Source organism: Puma concolor, chromosome A3, assembly GCF_028749965.1.
Source record: "Puma concolor isolate L17-30 chromosome A3, mPumCon1.1.hap2, whole genome shotgun sequence".
NCBI lineage: Eukaryota > Metazoa > Chordata > Mammalia > Carnivora > Felidae > Puma > Puma concolor.
The window spans coordinates 52,259,941-52,272,273 of NC_141669.1; the positions used below are offsets into that span (position 1 = coordinate 52,259,941).

At 55.8% G+C, this 12,333-nt stretch overlaps 1 long non-coding RNA gene across 1 annotated transcript; it reads left to right on the forward strand.

The window, feature by feature from the left end:
- Window positions 1-5,745: 5,745 nt before the first annotated feature.
- Window positions 5,746-12,299, forward strand: LOC147582442 (uncharacterized). The gene is made up of 3 exons (XR_015249114.1): window positions 5,746-6,596; window positions 11,706-11,784; window positions 12,151-12,299. It is a non-coding gene; the product is annotated as an uncharacterized LOC147582442 (long non-coding RNA).
- The last annotated feature ends 34 nt before the right edge of the window (window positions 12,300-12,333 follow it).

The window sequence follows — 12,333 nt, forward strand, 5'->3', positions numbered from 1 at the left end:
ATCATGAGGGCAACAGGGAGCTGCTGACAGCAAGGAGAAACATTCTGTTTCAAAGGTTCCCTTCTGGTGACCTAGAAGGTAAGGAAGGACTGGAGATGGTGTAGTGTTCAGGAGACTACTTTAAAATGACAGGAGAAAGACCCAGATCACAGGTTACGTGTGTAGGTGGTAAGTAAGGGCTGTATCTAGGGCCGGTGGAGGATGCCACAATAGACCACCTCTTGTTTTCACGGGGGCAGTCATGGGCTTTGCTCATTTCAGTACCTCTCTGGAAGTGTGTGAAGGTTGCCAGCCGCATAGACGCCGGTGACGGGTCTCTCCTCTCCCAGTCGCGTTCCCGCGTTCATCCCTGCCTCCCTGGGCACAGAGAATAGGAGACTCAAGTGCCAATTCCAGCTCTTCCCTCAGGTTCCAGAAGTGACCTTGGACAGGTCACACTTCCTCTCTGGGCCTCACTTCCTCTCTCTTCCCTTTCCAGCTTACACTTTCTTTGGCTTCATCTCATTCCTCTAGCAATAGCCCTCAACAGGGAAATCTTGCCCCCGCCCAAAATCCGCCCCCCCCCCCCCCCCCCCCCGCCATGTCTCTAAAGTCCTGACATCCTCCTTAATCTTCCAGCTCCACTGCCCCACCCTGGTGAGGAGGAGCAACAAATTGGTATCGTAATGGCCCTGCTGATTGCATTATGGGTGTCTAATGCAATATGCCCTCATGAGGACCATCCATCAGAGCGGGGCCCCTCCCCAAGTCCCTGCCACCCCAGTCACATTAGTCAGGCAGCCCATTCATCACTACCACACACCTCCATGGACACTGGCCTAGACGGATGAGGGGCCAAATCAGATTTATGGGGAGGAATCGTGGAAAAAATCAGCCCCATCCATCTCCCAGACACTGAGGAGGGAGCCCTGTGTCCCCATTCCCTCCAAGGCTCCTTAGGGAAACGGGTGCTAATGGAGAAGCCAGCCAAGTTGCTTTTGTTTTCCTGAAGGTCCATTCCTGAGCCCCTGTGTTGCCTAGCACAGCCCTACAACTAGCTCCTCTAGGGGTTCATAATTTTTGGAGCAAAGCCCCTGCCAGACTGGGACACAGTGCCCAGAGTCGGCTACAACTTCTGAGAGCGCAGGGAATTCATTTGACCAGATCCCTGGGTCGGGCCCGCTGCTGTGAGTGGAGCATGGCAAGGAGCAGGCACCAAGCCCAGTTCAGCAGTGGGACCTAGGGCAGCCTGCTTGGGAAAGCTGATTTCACCCCGGCCTTCCATCTGGATGACACTTTGCCCAGGGCTCATTTTGGCTCTGTTGGCCAGACGGGGCAAGTCTCCTCCTGTGCATGGAATATACTTGGAGAGGATTGAGAATGAGATGGAATGAGAAGGGGAAAAGCTACCTTTCGGGTCCTTTCAGGATGTATGAGAACTGAAGCCTGTATGATCTGGGGGGCGCTCTTTAAGAAAATAACGCAAAAGTATGAATTGCTGGGGCCACTCTCAGGTTTTCAGAAGGAGCCTGTACAAGTGAGAGACCCCAAAGCTCCAGCTTCCCCAGCCTTACCTTGAATCTTCCCCTGCTATGAGCCCACCACTGTGTCAAATATTTACATGGATTACCTTTTTTCATAAGCCTCACACTGCCAACGTCCCAGGAAGGCAAGAACTCATTCTCCCCATTTGTATAAAAAAAAATTGAGGCTCAGTGAAGCGACTTGGCCAAGACTCTACAGCTATGGATGGTAGAACCGACCCCCTGGCTTGCTCTCGGCCCACCGCCTCTTGGCCTGAGTTGCGTCGGCTGGTCGTGTGGTGGGCAGAGAGGGGCCCCTGACTCAAACGTCTGCTTTCCAGACAACTCTCTGTGGGCGCAGTGTCCTCTCCTCCAGCTGTTGCTCTGTACCCAAGTGCTGCAGCTGCTTTAGGGGCTCTGGGAGGGACCAGTCAGCCACAGGACGAGGAGGGTGGAAGTTCTTGCAGCATGGAGCTCTGGATCAGTGATGGGTCCCCTGTCTTACAGTAGTTAATCTTGCTTCCCCCAAACTGACCATGGCCCCATCTGAGCTGGGTCCTGGGGGGAGGGAGCTCAGCAGCTGAGCAGAGCTGGGAGCCCATATCTGCTTAGGCAGAGGGCCACGCAAGATCCTTTTTTGTTTTTTCTCAACTGTTTATTTTTGAGAGAAGGGGAGAGAGCAAGTAGGGGAGGGGCAGAGAGAGAGTGGGACAGAGGATCTGAAGCAGGCTCTGTGCTGACAGCAGAGAGCCTGATGCCGGGCCTGAACTCACGGACCGTGAGATCGTGACCTGAGCCAAAGCCAGACGCTCTACTGGCTGAGCCCCCCAGGCGCCCCCACGCAGGATCCGTTTAATGTGACTGCAGCTGCCTGGGAGAAGCCTGCCCACCCCTACTCCCGCCCTCATCCCCAGCAGGCCTTCCTCACTCTGCCCAGGCTCTTGTGAGGTGTCTCTCACCCTGCAGGCCAAGCCCGTCACTGCTCATCTGGGCACAAAGCTGCTGAGAATAGCGGACGGTTGTCCTCCTGCCAGGCCTGAGGCTGCGAGGCCATACCGTTCAGCCCCTCTCCCGGCGTGCGGAGAGTGGGAAGCAGGTGGGGCACGTGTGGTGTGAAGGAAAGACACACGAATGTCCTTGAGCGTGTGTGAGTGCAATAAGAGCATCTTATTGAGAATCAGAATGTGAGCATCCCACCCGGTAGAGGAAGCATTAGACACCCTTCCCTGTTCACTTGCTTCTCCATGGGATGGTTGGGTCTGGTCTCTTCCCCACCGTTGCCTCTTGCCCCTGATGGCAGTGCCCCCTCCCCTCGGAGGGCATGCCCCCTCCCCCACCCCTTCCCTCACCTGTCTTCCACCCTTCTCTTCTGCCTTCCTCCAGGCCCTGGCGCCTCCGGGCCAAGTCGCCACCCCTGCTTGCTCCTCTGGCACCTGAGCTCTCCTGCAGTGGAGAAGAGAGTGTGCGGAGAGATCAAACCCCTCTCTGTTATTGGCCTGCTGCTCTTCCCATGCTTTCCCCACCCCCCACTCCCACACGGGGTTTGTGTAGAAGCACTACCTATTGGGTGTGGTCCTTCTTCTGAGCTCACTGGGTGCTGTCATCCCCACTCCTCCAGAGGTCCCCTTCCTGTCTCAACCCCGAGCACACGGCAGATGGCTAGGAAGTCTGGTCGTGTTCTCCAGGAAGCCATGGCCTGGGGAGAGCATAGTGCAACGGGGGGTCTCTACCTGATGAAAGACAGGCAGCTTGCATGGAGTCTCAGCCTGGGGACAGACAAGACCATACTCACTTAGGAGGTGCCCCTAAAATGGTTATGTCACTATGTAATGTGGCAAAATACCTCAGTGAAATAGATGGTTCTATATACAATTATAAGTTACAAAAATTAACTCCTAAAAAGGCAGCTGGATAAAAAGTCCTACTAATGGGTGTCCCTAGGTCTAGAAGCTCTGTGTGCACGTGCATGCGTGTGTGCAGGTGTGCGCGGGTGTGGATGTGTGTCCCTAGGTTGAGTAGGGCTGAAATTGCTAAGGGCCATTTCTCGATAACCCTGAGATTTCAGGTGCTGAAGGGAAACAAGGTTATCAGTCTCAAGTGAAGTTAACGAGGACGTGTGTCATGAGCACAGAAAACAGGTCCCTCGTTCCCAGATTCCTTTTCCTCCACTTGTACCTGGTGTTCCCTGGGACTCTCTCCTAGGCCTGCTCCTCGTTCTTTGTAGCCTCCTCTATCCCCACGTCTTCCATTAGCATCTGAATACAGATGATGTTCAAATCTCTCTCCAGTCCAGATCTCTCCTCTGTGCCCCAGAATTCCATATCCAACAGCCCACCAGACAGCTCCATTTGAATAATGCTTCATCACCTGGAAACTTCCAGGGCAAAACCAAACTCATCTTGTGCCCCAAGCTTCACCCTTCTTCGGAGATCCTTAGCTTAGTAGATAAGATCACCGTCACCTGAAATCCTAAGCCCCTCTCCCTCATCCCTCCACCCCTGGTCACTTGCCAGATCTGTCCACCTTTTGATTGAAACTCTAAATATTTCTAAAGTCTGCCCACGTTTGTCTATCCTCGCTACTAGTGAGGTTTAGTCCTCAGTGTGCTGGCTAACAGCTCAGACTAATCCAAATTCCCAGGGTTTGAATTCCAGGAATGATTAAGTCTAACTCCCCAAAATACAGCAACGTTCACTTGGGCAAGTTTTTGAACTGCTTGGTACCTCAGATTCCTCCTCTGTAAGGTGGGGGATAATAGTATCCACTTCCTGGGTTCACTGTGAGGATTCAGTGAAATAATATATCCGAAGCACTGAAAAAAGTGCCAGGCACATAGGAAATGTTTGACCAAGTGTTACCTATTACTACCGTGCTATTGTTATCACAATCGTTAGAACTATTACTATGCCCTGAGTTATCCCCAGCCTCCTGATAGGTCTCCCTGGCCCCGCTCTCATTCCCTTCTAACCCAGTCGCCCCCCTGGAGAAGGGCCGAGGCTCACACGGGGCGAGTAGAGTGCTCTGTGAATAAGCGGCAGAGCAGATTTGGTGCCTGTAGGTCTAATGGACTCCAGAACCCTGTTCTTAGCTACTAAGCCCCTCTGCCTATTCGCCAGCACAAAGAACGAATGGATCTGGAAAGCAGGATTGCGAGGAAAGAATGAAACCAGTGGGGGTGGGGGGGGACTAAGAAAGGCAGAGATTTTCCATGTGGGCGGCCATCTAGTTGCAGGAGGTGGGACGCCAGGGCCTGGTGCTGAGGCTTGACTGGAAGAGGAAGCAGAGAGTTTTGGGGGGGACGCTGATGAACAGAGTGTGTTAGAGGGCCAAAGTCCTCCCAGGAACTTCCCGGTACCTCCCGAGTGGTCAGGCCCAGGCACGGGGACGAAGTGAGGGCCTGGAGGGACCGAAGGCATGGGCTAGAACAGCCTTGGCCATCAGAACAGTTAGACCAGGGCCATCTCTTCTCTTCGGCCACCATATCAGCGTCTGGGGAGGAAACTAAGGAAAGCTGCAGCAGCAGAGACCCCAGTGAGCACGGAGCTGGGGTGGGATGGCGTGGGTGTAAGCGTGAGGAGAGAGTGGGGGGTGCTCAGTGGGACAAACCACACAGCCTCCCCACTCTGCCTCTCCGTCTCCTTCTGGCAGAGAGTCAGCAGGAGCCATGGCTCGTGCAAGAGGACGTGCTTTGGGGTGGAGGGCTCTGCCAGCGAGGTTCTCAGATTAGCTCTCTCTCTCTCTCTGAGCTCTCTGGACAAGGTGGCTGGTCAGTCAGCCTCCCTGCCTGCTGTCTGACTCCTGAACAAAAGCCAGCCGGGAATGGGAAGGCAGGGTAGGGGGTGGGCTCGTTTCGGGCACTGTCTCCAAGCTCTGGACGAGGGCGTATTTTCTGTCAGGCGTGTTGTTCTGCGTCCAAGTCTGGTGCCTTGGGTTGCTGCCCTTTGCCCCCAAAGAATGGAAACAAGTGTTCCAGTGCCCCCATGTGCCCTCCTTCGGGCCTGAGGCTGCCTCCACAGTCCATCCTCCATCGAGCCATCCTCAGTGTTCAGGTGCAGGACAGCACTTTGGCGAGGAAATCGTGCCCGTCCCTCTCCTAACCAGACCCCTAAAGAGAAGCTGGCTGCACAGGCTGAGCCGGGGGTGGGGTGGGGTGGGGTGGGCTACAAAGGGCACTGCGCCTCTCTGAGCAGCGAAGGTTTCCCTGGCAGGGGGGCTGGGAGGAGAGTCCTGGAGGGAGGAAGCTGCGCTCCAGCTTGTCTGACTCAGCCCATGTGAAAATGAACAGTGTTCCTTTTAAAAATCAACAATCTTGCAATTTCTGGGATCCGTGGGATTTGTGCAGCTTAGGTTGAGGGTGGGGGGGAGCAGTTTTTAACACCAAACCACATGAAGGCAAATTCACTGAGAGCCACCCAACCACATCCCCTGCCTTTCATATCGGTGTTCTACCTTCCACAAAAGCTCTGGGTTCTCTGTCATGCTTTCTTTTCTCTTCCTGGATCCCAATTGTCAAGCCTTCAAGAAAATGCACTTCAGTCCTTTGTCACTGAGTGTAATTTGATAAACTGAGCAGAAACACACTGCTCTCCCCATCCTTTCAAAAACTGTTACTGCCAGAGAAAGAGGCTGAGGGAAAGAGATCTGAGGTCTTTGAATGGACGTTTAAGCACGAGCGCACGCACACGCACACACACACACACACACACACACACACACACACAGTCTCATGCACATACCAGGACATAGAGTTGCCTGGGATGGGAGGGGAGGTTGAATCCCAGAGACTGTGCGTGGGGGCCTGGCCCTGGGGTCCTGGGACGGATGCCCTCCCAGCTCCCAGCGACTCCCCTAGTTGCAGGCCTGGTTGCAACCGCCCAGTGGGCGGTGCCAGGGCAGGTCCCAGGCTATAAAGGGCTCTTGGCTCCCAGGGCCAGAGGGAACGCCATCGCTGCGGCAGTGTCCCTGCCAGCCACAGCCAGCTTGGGGCACTGCCGGTGTCCCATCGCCACCAGGCAGGCTACACTTTTCCAGGCAGTGCCGATTTGGACACAGCTATCAGCTGCGTTCCTCGTACCTACCCCGTTCTCTCCATCGGCAAGTCCCTTTTTGGGTTGCTTTCTTCTGGGTTGGGTGTGGGGCGGAAGGAAAAGGACTGGGTATGGGGGCTCTAACAGGGGAGGATGGGGGTATTTCCATTTCTTTTTAAAATTCCTTCTGGGGCACGTCTCTGAAGCTGAGATTTCTGGGATGAGGCTCGTTCCTTATTCAGGGAAAGGAGAAAGCAGCAAACTTCTTTCCCAAGGGCTTCCCCTTCCCAGGGCGGCAAGAGGGTGGGTGAGGGGCGCTCTCCTAGCCGGTGGTCTCTGGGAGGTTGGGAGTAAGGAGCCGGGCTGTGCCTGCATCGGACACTGGCAGGTAGAGACCCTTGGATGGGGGTCGTTATCTGTAAAACAAATCTGAAGTTAAAAAATAAAATAAAAAATCTAGACAGCCAATGACGACGGGATACCTGGGGGTGGGATGGGAGCAATCGCACTAAAGGACAAAGAAGAAGAGAGAAACCCTTAAGAAATAAATAACTGGAGTCCACAATCAGCTCGGCTCCCACAGCATCACGAATAGCAGGATGGCGCCTCCAAAGAGGTGGCTGGGCCGGGTGGGACTCCGGCAGGTGGTGGTGGTTTGGAAGGGGTCTGTTAGTGTTCTAAACAACAGCCTCAGAGCCTCTGAAACCGAGAGGAAAGGGGACGGACGAGGATTCTCTTCCCCGGGGTCTCTAGAAAGGCAGCATTCATGGCACCGAGGTGATTTTCAAGCAGAGCTGGGTTGACTCCCCACCCCTAACCAGCCTGGACAGGAGGGTTCTCTGCTTCCCGCCCCCCTTCAAAATAGCCGGGCCACAGTCTGGGAGCGTCCTCTAAACTGTCCTTGAGGACTGGGCACTGGAGGGGCACTGCCGGCCTTGCCGGAAGGAGGGCATAGAGTGGGAGAAGGTGGACAAACAGGCCCCGGGGATGAGTATCTGGGGCCGCAAGTTGGGATCCAGGGCCAAAAGGGCACCGCTGGAGTAGCTGTTTCTGCTGCAATTCTGGAGAGGCAGTGGAGGAACATATCTGAGCTGGAGCCGGTGTCCCGGGGTGGGACCTCTCGTACGCAGGAAACAGAAGGTTGCTGCCCCGCTGGAGCAGGTTTCTCAGGAAAGGTTTCTCAGGAAAGGGGCCTTGCCACAGGCAGCCATGTACTAAGAGGTCTTAGGATGAAATGAGGACCAGCCTGAGGCCCGGAGAGGGGGATGGGAGTGGAAAGCTGATTTCCCAGGACTCCTGGTTGCCAGTAAGACAGGATGGGGCAAAGAGCAGACAGAACCCCCTGAGGTGAAATTCTGAGCTTTATCCCTCCGGCTAGACTACCATGGTCCGAGTGGGAGACCTAGACGACTTTGCATAAACTCTGTAGACCCCTGAATACCAGCTCTGCTTCCTGTCCACCGCCCCCTGGTCTCTGCTCTCTGGTCACTGTTAGCTTTTGGCTCTGGTTGGAGGAAGCAGAGGTAGTTTTAGAGAAAAGAAAGTAATTAAGTGTAAGTTTCTAAAACTTCGGGCCCAAACTATGCAAAATTGAACGTAAAATTGACAACTCCCTCTTTTGTCAGCTTGAACGGTCAGAATGGACATTAAAACAAAGGGGCAGCTGCCCTGAGGACAGGATCTCAAGTCTCACGGGGCTGTGTGCTTCCTTGGGGGAGGACTGAGTAGGACAGCACAATGGGGATTGCGGGGTGGGGGGGCACCCTGGGCCTCAGTTTTCTTATCACTATGAAAAGTAATATATATATCTAATATCTAAAATCAGCTTTATTTCATGGGGCTACATGGAGGTGAAATAAAAGAGCAGAAGAGATTTGTGGACTCTTAGGGACTGCACACATATAAAAGGGATTTGAAAGGTACAATGCCTCCATTCCTTTGGGCATAGAAAGTCCTGGACACTCCTGGGGGAGCTCTGTGCTCTGATGAGGAGCGGGCCTTGGGGCAGACTTTCCCCTGTGAATGGGTGGTTTCTGAGCCCAGGAAGAAGGTGTAGAGGTTGCGTCTTGCCCATTGTCTGCATATTCCAAGAGTGCCTGCAGCCTGCCCTCCATATTCTCCCCGCCCGTTCTGCCAAGCATTGCAAAGTTCATCCATGCAGAACTCCATCTGAACCAGCATCGCCATGACTGATCCCCAGTCTTTTCTGACTGATTTCCAGGTGCCTGAAGGCCTACGGGGATATGAGACACAAGCTGTGAGCCAAAGCTTCAGAGCACTGCAGGCAATAGCTGGAGCCCTGGATGTGCCCTGGGGAAAGGATTGTAGATGGGGGTCAGGGAGAGAGTCTGCAGGAGTTCCTGTGAACTCCTCCAGCCAGCCTGGAGGGAGAGGGATGCTTTTGGGGAAAGGGCAGATCATATGCAGGCCAGAATGAGAAAAATATTCTGTCTGATAGCCCACTCTTGCTCCCTGAGCCTCATGGGTTGAGCTGTGACCCACCTTTGGGGCAGTCCACAAGGGGCCAGCCGCATTCCTTCGGCCAAAGGAGGGGTTGGGTGATGTTTGAGAGGACAGGGGTTCAGTCTGGGGCCAGGGGCAGGGTGAATCTGTGACCAGGATTAAGGGTCAATTTGGAATTAGGCTCAGGGGCTTGTTTTAGGTCAGGATGATGGGTCAGACTGAGGTCTGGGGCCAGGGTCAGAAGTCCATCCGAGGTGGATGAAGGAATGTCCTCTGATGGAATCTGACTGGCGAAGATGGTTGCTGACCCTTCTCTGTCCTGGCCACTCCCAGCAAGCCTACTGCACAGACCTAGCATTCCTACTTCCCCAGCATCTCTGGCACGTCTTAAAAAATCACACCACCGTGGCTTTCTTCTCTTTTGTCCTAAGTGCTTGTTGGGATTTCAGCAAGGATGGTTCCAATTAGGAAATCCAGCAACTATTGTTGTGGGGCTGTGCTGTCCCTGTGGACATTCCCCGCAACCCCACTTGGTGCCTGAGCAGAAAGGACTCGGAATGACTTCCCCAGGCCCCCTCCTGACTCCCGCTCTGCTGCTGAATGGGAGGAGAGGATGAAAATGCACAAAAGCCATCTCCAGGAGTATGGGCAGGGAAGGGGAAGACAATGGCTTCTGGGGCTGTGATCCCAGCAAAGCCGCCACCTTTGTGGATTTTTGAAGTTGGTGGCTGGGAGGTGAGTGTTGTGTGAATTTGTTGACGATGATTCTCGGAGTGTGTGTGCCTTCCTACATATGTGTGTGTGCTCACCATTTGCCTGTGCATCTCTTTGTATCTCGGTAAGACTATGTGTCCACCGTTTCACAGATGTGTGTGTGTGTGTGTGTGTGTGTGTGTGTCCATCTTTCAGAGACAGATGCCTCTGCGGGTGGGTTCCCCAAGGTCATCTTGCCCATTTTACCACCTTGAGGCCAGTGCTGTGTCTGGGGGTCAGGCTACATTGTTAGGGGTCTCCAAAATAGTGGGGTCTCAACAATTCCCCAAGCCCCATTCTCACCGAACTTCAGCCCCACATGGGGAGCGAGGTGGGGCTGGCCTCACCACTCCTGGGTGCCCAGTCCAGTTGACTGTCCTGTGAAATCTTCCTATTGCGAGGGCGTGCCCCAGCTCTGTATTTCTGGGGCTACAGTGTCCCGACAGGAGCTTTGTGAATATCTGGGCCCCAAGCCATCTGAGGTGGAAGCCTGAGGGCACTAGGGTGGGAGAGGAGCCCTCTGGGAGCCTACACGCAGGATCTTCAAGGCTGATCTTCCACTAGGAAGGGAGATTGAGGGCCAGAGGAACAGGAATTGCTTCCCCCTGAATCTGTAGTACCATAACTGTCCACCAGGTGGGGTTCCAAGGCAGAGAGTGAGAATCGAGATGCCAGAGCTCTAGAAGCCAGAGATTAGCTTTCAAATCTCCGCCGCCACTTCAACCTCCGAAGCGCTCTTACAGGGAGGGACAGCACATATGCTCGCACCTTAGACGCTCACACACATTTTCTTCAAGTGAACTCTAAAATAGAACACGTATTGGGTGCAGGGGAGGTGTTAAGAGGGGAGTCTAGTTTCGTTTACACACACACCACCCTAAACTGAAGGTGGGATATCAAGACTTCTGCTCTGGGAGTGCGAGAGTGAATGGCAGAGACGAGGGGGCTGTGGGGGGAAAGGACCTACGGGAGAGGGCGAGCCAGGCACTAGCTAGATGATGCCGGGCTTGGCACGCTCCATGTATCACAGACACGCAGGAGGAGAGGCCAGATGACAGACGGATGCACAGACACACATATAGCTCCACAGAGAACACACGAACCCGCAGACACACCACCCAGCTCCACAGATGTCGAGCCGACCCAAGGACACACAGGCGCACACACAGGTGCGGCCCCGGGCCACACGCACACCTCGCGCAGGCACGCGCGCCGGGCCCTCTGCGGCCGGCTGTGAGAAGGTGGCCGCGCTCACCCAGCTTGTTTATTTACTCATTTGTATCAATGAACGTTTGTACCCGACTCCTCCCGCCTCCGGGTGCCGGGTGCCGGGGCTGCCGCATTTGTCCTCGGCGCGGGACACTCACCCGGATCGGCACCCGGGGGTTCCTCCGACGCTGCGGGGGGCGGAGGGCACTATAAAGTTAGGGGGTCCGAGAGGAAGGGCTGCGTCGTGAGCAGCCCAGGACGCGGTCGGGGAAAGGGGAACATTGGCGTCTTGTGGGATGAGAGACATATGCGGGTCGTGGTGCGGGCGGGGGGGTGGGGGGAGGAGAGACCTCTGCATCGGAGGTTTGGGATGCCCGGATGGGAGATGGGGGACCCCGGCTAAGGAGAATTGGGAGGAGAAATGTTGGCAGGGGCGTTGAAGGGTCCCGGGAGATAGGAGCCGGCGGGATTCCGCGGGATTGGAGCTTGGGACCCCGATCACAGGTTCAGGGGCTTTCAGCGGCCCTCCATCGAGGGGCAGTCCGGCAGAGACCTCAGCCACTGGGGCGACAGCCCACACGGGACTGCCCGGGGCGGGAGGAGGGGGCCAGGGACCGGGAGGGAGGAAAAGAGGGAGGGAAGTAGCTTAGCAGCCAAGCGGGCACGAAGCGAGCGCGCACCGTGTGTGTGTGTGTGTGTGTGTGTGTGTGTGTGTGTGTGTGTGTGTGTGTCTCCTCTCGTCCGTCTGTAGGTGCCGGGCTCAGCGAGACGCCGGCGAGAAGGAAGAGGAGGCGAGAGGTGAACTGAGTTTGATCCTGCGGCGGCTACAAGTGGGTCCCGGGCGGGCGGCGGGCGGCGGGCGGCCGGGGCGGGGCGGGAGGCCGGCGGGCGCTCACACGCTCCGGCCGCCGGCCTTTCACCACGCCTCCGGCTTTGTGAGCGCAGGGGGGGGGGGGGGAGTGTGGGGGGTGGAGTGGGGTGGGGGTAGGGTGGGGGTGGGGTGGGGGGGCGGGCTGGCGGAGCGCCCACGGCGCAGCCTCCCGCCTCTATATAAACACACGCATCGCCTCGCTTTGGACTCAAATTCACATTGAGAGAAGCTTTTAAAACCACCAGCCCTGAAATCCTGCCTCCTGCTTTTCCCCCTCTTTCATTCCTTTTGCCTTCCTTTCTTTTTTCCCCCTTTCTTCCCCCAGCAGCAACTCCAGAGCCGAGAGACTGCGTCCCGGGACGGATTGCCTTTTCTTAATTGATACAATAGCCCAGCTCGGGTTTTCACCTCCTCCCCCAACCCCACCCCGCCTCACCCCGCCCGCCGCCGCCGCCGCCGCCGCCGCCGCCCCAGCGCCCGCCCGGGGCTCTGTCGTCGGCCGCGTCCC